The following is a 7,538-nucleotide window of genomic DNA, read 5'->3' as shown; positions in this document are numbered from 1 at the left end:
GGGATCTTAATTTTGGTCATTGATCTCCTTCCAGTATATGTTAACAGTAATCAGACTGCTAATTCAAAGGGAGTGAAGAGTGTAGTGGGTTTTCTTGCAAAATTTCAAATTGATTTTCAGAATGTTGAATCAATTAACAGTTTCACCACAAGGGTATCACTGCTCTTCTTGCTGGAAATCCAAAACTGAACATTTTTTTTTCTCACTTGACCAACTTATGAGTATGAGAAAAAAAGGTAGAGTTGTATATTAATTTTTCTTATAAGTGATTGGTTTTTAATAGTTATTGATGAGTTATGATTCTTCTTTTAAAAATTTTCTTGACATAAGTTCAAGTCTACCGTCTGATATGTAATAGTTGTATGATCCTAGGGAAGTCATTTAATCCCTATTTGGCTTTGTGATCTCATTTATAAAATGGAGATAATATTAGCACCTACTTCCCAGGACCATTGTAAGGACAAATGAGATCATATTTGTGAAGTATTTTCCAAAACTTAAGGTGCTATATAAATGCTATGTATTATTATATTAATAAATGGTAAGTGTGAAACTGTATATTTGTGAACCCATTTGGGGTTTTCTTGGCAATGATACTGAAGTGGCTCACCATTTCCCTCACCACCAGCTCATTTTATAAATGAGGAACTGAGGCAAACAGGGTTTAGTGACTTGCCCAGGGTCACATAGCTAGTAAGCGTCTGAGGCCAGATTTGATTTTTTTGAATAAGACTCACAGAGATGAATCTTCCTGATTTCCAACCAAGCATTCTATCCACTGCACCAATATCATTGATTATGATGATGAACTTGAGATCTAAATTATGAATATGAAGAACACTGAAATGCTTGATACAGAGGAAAGATAGACTTGAGGATTTGGTCCTTCCAATTAAGGCATATGTATGTCATCCTAATGAAAACATATGTCTTACTCTCTATTTACATTTGGGTTTCCACATTAATGATACAAAAATATGTTTTGCATAATTATAGATGTATAACCCATATCAAACTGCTTATCATCTCAGGAGTGGAGAGGGAAGGAGGAAGGGAGAAGATTTGAAAAGTAACATTTTTTAAGATGAATGTTAAAAAGTGTCTTTACATGTAACTGGGAAAAATAAAATATTATTTAAAAATTAAAAAAATAAAAATTGTCTTAATATCATTTGGTCCATTAACTATTTGGAATGGGAATAATGCCTAGCAATAGTTGGAGCGTATAATGGATAGAACACTGGGACTAGAGTCAGGAAGACCTGAGTTTGCATTTTATCTCAGAAATTTATTATCCCTGTGACTCTGAGCAGGTCACATAATGTCAGTCTGCCTCAGTTTCTTTGTAAAATAGAGAAAGTAACAATACTTGCCTTTCAGGTTTGTTGTGAGGTACAATGGAGGTGATATTCGTAAAGCACTTGACAGGGTACATAGCATATAGTAGGTGCTATGAAATGCAAGCAGCTATTATTATTATTATTACTATTATAAACAATCTATATCCATATCATATATATGGCATACATATGCATACATGCAAATATATGTATATGTATATGTGTCCATACATATAAGTTGTAAATAAGACTTTTGTCAGAAACGTTTTAGGCAATTTTTCCAATGAATATTTTCATTCTTCCTGCTTTAAAATTCTTTATCTAAAAATACTTTTAATATGACAAAATGTTTATTGTTTGTGATCTCTTCTAGCTTTTGTTTGAGTAGATATTAGATGTTATGGGAAGGGTACTAAATCTTGGAATGAAGAGGACCATAATTCAAATCCTGTTTCTAACATTTACTAGCTGTATGAACCTTGTTAAGTCCCTTAACCTTTGTCTACCTCATTTTTATCAAGTGTAAAATGGAAAAACATTAGAAATACCCTCTCACGTATCACTTGCAATGAGATACATTCCCTGTGGAAGTCAAACATAAAGTCCAATCGATTCAAACATATTTATAGCATCATTTTCTTTGATCACAAAGAATTTGAAAGAAATGTGTGCTCTTTTGGATGAGATGGAGAAATGTAGGCAAAAATAGCATTGCAAATATATTCACAAGTGACTTAATAATCTGGTTCAAAGAACAGTCATTAGTGATTTGGCAACATCTTGAGAGTAAGTCAAGAATGGAGTTAATCAGGGATTGGTTCCTGGCCTTTTGTTTTATAAAATATCTTTATTCAACTTTCCCAAAGGGAAAACAAACAATTAAACAAACAAAAAGAAAACACACACACACACACACACACACACACACACACACAACAATTTAAGGTCATGCAACTATAAAGTTGTGGCCCCAGTGTCTATTTCCTGTTCCAATGTTATTTTCTGTTGCATAAAATATTGAGAAAGTAATCTAGAGCAGAGTTGTATTATAAATTCCCTTAGGTTAATTTATTTATTTAAATTTGAGATGGAGGGAAAGAGAGACAGACACAGTTAGATGTAGACACAGACACAGAGGGAGTCAGAGAAAGATAAGACAGAAAGACAAACCCAGTAAGAGATGAGAGAGATAAAAGAGTGACAGAGAAAAAAGAGACAGAGAAAGAGATAAAAGAAAGAGAAAGGAGAAAGAGGAGACAGAGAAAAGCAGAAAGAGAGAGAGAGATTAACAAAACGTTCATATACTGAAGGAAATTCCATCTTTGATATTTCCAATTAATGAGTATACTCCCCATGTGAGCATCAGAAAGGAGATATGTCCTCCTAATATATAATATTGCAAAATACTTTTGACCTCACACCATACCCATGAGGGAGAGTCCAATGATTGTGGGTAAAAGAAAAAAGACCAGACTGAAAATAAAGACATTATTCAGCATACTAAATAATCTGTTCTTGTTGATAATAAAATCAGGTGTCTGGGAAACAAATTCCATTATTTATGACCTTTCAGGCCCATTTAGAATACATAGCCAATCAGCAGCTTTCTGTGGCAAATACAATAGATAAGAAAAACATTTGTGAGAAGAAAGGGCAGAGAAAAAGCAGATCAGTCAAGGGAGGAAAAAGGTGTATTTTGAATGCAAATGGAAGGATTTATGAGACTAGGGAAATATTGCTCTTGATGGCTAGTAGAAAAGTGGAAAAAAAAACTATTATAATTGTATGAGCAGTCCTTTGTTTGTTTGTTTGTTTGTTTGTTGATTGATTGATTGATTAATTGATTTAGTGGAGCAATCAAGGATAAGTGACTTGCCTAGGGTCACACAGTAAATGTCAAGTGTCTGAGTCCAAATTTGAACGCAGCTCCTCCTGACTCCAGGGCCAGTGGTCTATTCACTGCGCCACCTAGCTGCCCCAGAGCAGCCATTTTGAACATAATTGCAGAGTCTCTTCTTCTAGGACTGTAATTGCTACAATAGATGAGACTATCTGCTTTAACATAGAGTAGCTAGGTGGCACAGTGGATAGAGCACTGGTCTTGGAATCAGCAGGATTCATCTTCATGAGTTGAAATCCTTCCTTAGACACTTACTAGCTGTGTGACCCTGGACAAGTCACTTAAACCTGTTTGCTTCTCATCTGCAAAATGAGCTGGGCAAACCACTCTAGTATTTTTGCCAAGAAAACACCAAATGAGGTCACAGGAATCACAACTATGGAGGATGATAATTAAATGTTAGTCTCTTTTATCTTTAAAAATTGAAAATATTAGTGAAAAGACTGAGTCAGTAAAAATAATATTTAAATAATAATGACAAACATTTAGGACTAAATACAGTAGGCAGGTAGGGACTGCTAGCTGGCTAAGTGGATAGAGTACAGGTACTGCAGTCAGGAAGACTCTTTTTCCTGAGTTCAGATCTAGCTTCAGACACTTACTAGCTATGGAACTCTGGACAAGTCACTTCACCCTGTTTGCCTAAGTTCCTCATCTTTTAAATGAGCTGGAGAAGAAAATGGCAAACCAGTCAATTATCTTTGCCAAAAAAAGAACCCAAATGGGGTTGAGAAGAGTCAGACATTACTGAAAAAAAGAGTCACTGAAAGACAGGACCATTCCTTAGAGGAGGTAAAACTTGAGAAAGACCTTAAAAGAAATGAATGTTTGGGGTAAGGATTATAAAAATAACAGCAGCAGCCATAACAACAAAATGACAACCATAACCACCAACCACCACCACCACCAATAATTAGCAAAAAAAGATATAAATGGGTAAAATGCAAATGAACCCCATTACTGATATGTCAAGAAAGATCACCGTAGGAATTTGTTCATAGGAATTTTTGATGGAAATTCAGAATCAGATCATCTCTCCTAGTAATTATAGAATTAGTATCCTCAAGAATCACAGATTTACTGATCATTGAAGGGGATGGAAGACAAACTTATTAAGCATAGGTTATTTGCCAAGTAAAGGAATATTTATTAAATGCTTACTATGTTCTAGGTACCACTTTAAATATTATCTTATTTGATCCTCACAACAATCCTGAGAGGTATGGTCTATTACTGTCATTTTCAACTGAGGAATATGAGGCTGACAGAGCTTAAGTGACTTGTCCAAGGTGGCAGAGCTAATAAAATGTGTAGCCAAATTTGAACTCAGGCCTTCTTGATTTCAGGCTCAGTGTTCTATCTCCTATACCATCAAACTTCATAAAAACATTATGTGACTGAACTTGAGTTGGACAATTGTAACTGATAAAGGCAAAAGGAGAATTCAGTCCAATTAATTCCTTTCAATACATAAGTGTGTACTGTATCCTTATCATTGGTAAAGAAATAGGAGCTTTGAGGCAGAGGTGGATATTAAACACACAAAGACAAAAATGGCATTGGCGTATTTTGTGGTCAAGGATCAGTTCTAAACATGGAAGGAATCTCAGGGCCCCATCACATTATTGATGACGAAGATGAGACCCAGAGATGGTAAATGGCTTCCTGATGGAAATATTGAGAACAATGTTCAGCGGCAGAATTTGAATCCATCTTCTGCATCCAGGGCCAAGATGGCTAGAAGGACAGTCTGCTCGATTCAAAAACATTTTTGTTAATTGTTTTCCTTAACTTTTAGATTCACAGAACAAAACAAGCATTTCCCTAACATAGTACATTGAACAAAAAGATCACTGCACATAAAACTGCAATCTAGTGTGTACAACTCGCTATTCTCTTGAAAAGTACAATAAAGATATCATGCATTTTTTCCTTTTTTTTAATCTCTCTCCTCCCCACTCTAGAGATGGCTATCATTAGACAGATATAGGTGTGTGTGTATGTGTGTAAAATTATTATATGCATACTTCTATTTATCAATAATTTATCAACAAGGAACATTCCTTAAAAAAGAGAAGACAAAATTATTTTAGTTCGCTTTACTGTTCTCAGTACTCCCCCAACAGTATTAGTCCTCTTGGTACCTACCATCCTTTAAGAACCAAGTATGCTACTACTACCTGATTCCTTCTACCTTTCACATAGACCAGTTCTGCCAGAGCTATATCCCAGTTAATGTTCAAATTTAAATCTTTGAACTGTTATGACTTACCTATTTCCTTGTCTCATTCTTCTAGTGAATATTTCTTAGGTATGCTACTTTGGAAATTATCTGATCAAGACTCTACACAAACATGTGAAAAGGAGAAAATGGCTTGACTAATAAAAAGGTATGAAAATGAGATAATGTGTTACTATAATTTCTGATTTTCTAAATTTAGAATTTTATGTATCAGCATGTATCACTCCTGAATTTGTATCATTAAAGCAGTCTACTCCTCCTAACATACACTTATTAAATACTTATTATGTGCAAGATTCAGTTCAAGATAGATAAATTATACAAGGTATGTCCATTGCCCTGAAGGTCCCAAAAAGCCAGTACCAAATACATAACATAGACATATGAAAAAGGTCATTTTGGGGTAGCGGTAGGCATTTGCTAAATGATAAGAGTCTGGTGCAGATACTATGATATAATAATTCAAGAAAGGGAGAAAATTATTTTGACTGGGGTTGACAGGAGAAGTCTACACAGTGGAATGGAGAGAAATAAGATAAGCCTTGAAAGAATGGCAGAATTATAATAAGCAAAGAAAATCAGCGAAAAAAAGTCTAGGTCAGGAAAAAAAAACCCTCAAAAATAGGTTGGCTGAAAAGTAGCAAGCAGTAAGGTTGTTCTATTTGTCAAAATTCATAGTATGTCCTTTTTTGTTTTCTATGCCATATCTTCCATGAAGACTATGGCTCTCACTGTTGGGGAAATATCATATTACAAAGCAGAACTATTAAATATGGTGTAGAATGGTGTTCCTTTTGACAAGGATAATTATACCAAAGAATGATAGTTATAGAAATTTAGCAGAGTACGTGGTGTAGGATAAACACTTAACAGTCACTTGTTGGTTGATTTTGAGCTTTTGCCCAAGAATATTCAATGTTAGAATTGAGACAGGAATTGAAAGAATATAACACAGATGGTTGGGGTTGGTGCTGAAAACATGAAATTAAATCTAGGAGGGTTTTGGCAAATCCTTCAATCCAACTTTCCCTGCTTGGATGAGGGAAAGTGAGGACCAGAGAAGAAAAGTGATTGCTTCCTTCTGAATTCATCATTTCCACAGGCAGAAGAAAGACCCAATGGCAGAGGACAATCTCACAGTTGTGATGGAATTCATTCTTCTGGGATTTTATGATCTTCCCAACCTCCAAGGGTTTCTCTTTGGGATTTTCTTAGTCATCTACCTAAGTATACTGATAGGAAATGGCCTCCTCATCATCATAAACAAGACTGATCCAGCTCTCCAAACTCCCATGTATTTTTTCCTGGGGAACCTTTCCTTCTTGGAAATCTGTTACACATCAGTCACCCTCCCCAGAATGCTGGAAGATCTCTGGACCCAGAAAAGAACTATTTCATTTGTAGAATGTGCCTTACAAGCTTGCTTTCTTTATATTTTCGGGGTGGCAGAGTGCTTGCTTCTCTGACTGTGATGGCTTACGACCGTTATGTGGCCATATGCAAGCCTCTCTACTATCCTCTCATCATGAATCACAAACTATGTGCACAACTGGTTGTGGCTTCCTGGATAACTGGAGTCCCAGTACTGATAGAGCAGACACATCAGATTTTCTCTCTGAACTTTTGTGGTCCTAACAAAATCAACCACATTTTCTGTGATTACCAACCTTTATTCAAATTAGTCTGTGAGGATACATATAAGATACTGGTCTCTACCTATCTTGTTGCTCTGCTATTCATCCTGAGTCCCTTTCTGTTGATACTCACATCCTATGTCAAAATCATAACTACTATCCTGAAACTGCCTTCAACCTCAGGGAGAGCCAAAGCCTTCTCCATTTGTTCATCTCATATCGTGGTTGTGGGCTTATTCTACGGGTCTGCATGCATTGTGTACCTTAGTCCTGAGTCTAGTCAATCAGCAGTATCAGACAAAGCGCTTGATCTTTTGTACACCACTGTAACTCCGATGTTTAACCTGCTGATATACAGCCTGAGAAATAAGGATGTCATTGCTGCAATGAGAAAACTACTTCTTAAGTCTCCCAGATCATGA

General features: G+C 35.7%; 1 pseudogene; it reads left to right on the top strand.

Moving 5' to 3' along the window:
• Window positions 1-6,600: 6,600 nt before the first annotated feature.
• Window positions 6,601-7,538, top strand: LOC114038941 (annotated as a pseudogene).

This window comes from Vombatus ursinus, unplaced genomic scaffold (genome assembly GCF_900497805.2).
Source record: "Vombatus ursinus unplaced genomic scaffold, bare-nosed wombat genome assembly UNPS02000496.1, whole genome shotgun sequence".
NCBI classification, from domain to species: domain Eukaryota; kingdom Metazoa; phylum Chordata; class Mammalia; order Diprotodontia; family Vombatidae; genus Vombatus; species Vombatus ursinus.
Note: the sequence above shows the minus strand (reverse complement) of the source record. Positions and strands in the feature narration are given on the sequence as shown.